This window comes from Orycteropus afer, unplaced genomic scaffold, assembly GCF_000298275.1.
Source record: "Orycteropus afer afer isolate SDZICR_OR568_19922 unplaced genomic scaffold, OryAfe1.0 scaffold00853, whole genome shotgun sequence".
Lineage (NCBI taxonomy): Eukaryota > Metazoa > Chordata > Mammalia > Tubulidentata > Orycteropodidae > Orycteropus > Orycteropus afer.
In genome coordinates, this window is record NW_006922440.1 from 464,889 (window position 1) to 467,255 (window position 2,367).

Sequence of the window (2,367 nt, forward strand, 5' to 3'; positions counted from 1 at the left end):
TTTATTTTATCTTCTTTTTCTTACTTTTTGATGGTTTTTTGATCATTGTTTTTGTCTTTGTCTAACTGAGTGGGAGAAAACAACCCTGCTCATACAACAGAACTACACCTGCAACTTCTGCAGCTCCACTTACTGAGTGACAGCCAGCACTTCCTTCTCCACCAACTGGCCAACAACAAAATACCACCAAGAAGAGCCTGACTCACCCTTAACTACTCTAAACAAAGAGTTACCAGAGATCTAAATACAACAATGTAACAATGTCTTGGAGAAAACAAGCAATCACAGTACACACAAAGAAGCAAGATAAAGTGGTAGAAACAAGGGAGCAGGATACATACCAAGAACACATCACTGAAGAAGAAGCAGGATTGAAACTCCCTGATAAGGACATGAAAAAAAAAATTGTGTTTAGGTACCTTCAAAGAATTAAGAGAAAGATCAAGGAAAACACTGAGAAAATTAAAGAAAACCCAGAAAAAACTCTAGAACAATTTCAGAAGAAAATACAAGAACAAAATGACAGAACAAATGAAAAATTAGAAATTATATGACATCTGCAGATAGAAATCCAGAAAATTAATACTAAATTTTCAGAAATAGATAACATATTGAAAGGACAAAGAAATAGAAACGAATCAATGAAAAACAGAATTAATGAGATTGAAGACAAATACCTGAATACTTTTTGGAAAGGGATCAATCAGAAAATGATCAAAACAAAATAAAGATAGCTTAAGGTTCGTGTGGGTTATCATCAAAAGGAATAACCAACATGTAATGAGAATTCAAGAAAAGGAAGAGAGGAAGGAAAGCACTGAGAAAATTGCTCAAGATTTGTTGGAAGAGAAGTTTCCTGATATAATGAAAGATGACAATATATCTATTCAGGAAGTCCAATGAACTACAAAAAGGATAGACCCCAAAAGAAAATCACCAAGACATATCATCGTCAAACTCACCAAAACCAAACACAAACAAAAAATCCTGAAGGCAGCACAGGAAAAACAAAAAGTTACTTACAAAGGACAGCCAGTAAGGATAAGCTCTGATTTCTCAGCAGAAACCATACAAGCAAGAAGGCAATGGGATGGTTTATATAATACCTTGAAAGAGAAATATTTCCAACCAAGATTTATATACCCAACAAAAGTGTCCTGCAAATATGATAGGGAAATTTGGAGATTTTAAGATAAGGAGAAATTAAGGGAATTTGTTAAAACCAGACTAACCTTACAAGAGATACTAAAGGGAGTCCTTTGAACAGAGACCCAATACCAGCAAACAACAACTGACCATTCATAAACAAGATGACATAACCCAGAAACCAACACAGCTACAGAAGTACCCAAAGTAAAATAAGCTTACAAGATTTAAACAGGGAACTAGAAACATCAATTGGCAAATAAGGACAACTACAAAACACAAAGAGGGAAGAAAATAGTGTAGTTAAAGAACTTCTAAGTGGTGAGGAAATCAAGAGAGTTGCAAGATAGAATGAACTGTTCTAAACACAGAAAGAAAATTATAAATCACAGGGTAACTTCAAAGAAAAATTATAAACCTTCAGATCACAATAAAAAAGAAGACAAGCACAAATATTTAGCAAATACTAAAACAACAGCAACAAAGGAAATGATAACATGATTCATAAGCATAATGAGCTTAGTACAGAAAATAGTATGGAACAAAGAAACCAGGGACATCATGAAAAAACACATAACAAAATGACATCAACCAATTCATACTTGTCAATAATTACATTGAATGTTAATGAATTAAATGAACGACTTAAGAGACGGAGAGTGGCAGATTGGATAAAAAAAGTACCCATCAGTATGAAGCAAGAATAATCTTGATACCAAAACCAGGCAAAGACATCACTCAAAAAGAAAACTACAGACCAATATCCCTCATGAATAAAGATGCAAAAATCTTCAACAAAATCCTAGCCGACAGACTCCAACAACATATCAAGAAAATCATTCATTATGACTAAGTGGGGTTCATATCAGGTTGCAAGAATGGTTCAACACTAGAAAAATAATCAACATCCTCCACCACATAAATAAAGGAAAAGAACCACATGACCATATCAATTGATGCGGAAAAGGCATTTGATAAAATCCAACACCCATTCCTCATTAAAACTCTCAGCAAAATAAGAATTAAAGGGACATTACTCCAAATAATAATGGGCTTCTGTGCAAAACCAATAGCCAACATTATTCTAAGTGGAGAGAAACTGAAACTATTCTCCTTGCAAACAGGAACCAGACAAGGATGACCACTGTCACCACTTCTATTCAACATTGTTTTGGAAGTCCCAGCCAGGGCCATAAGGTAAGAAAGGGGAATCAAAGGCAA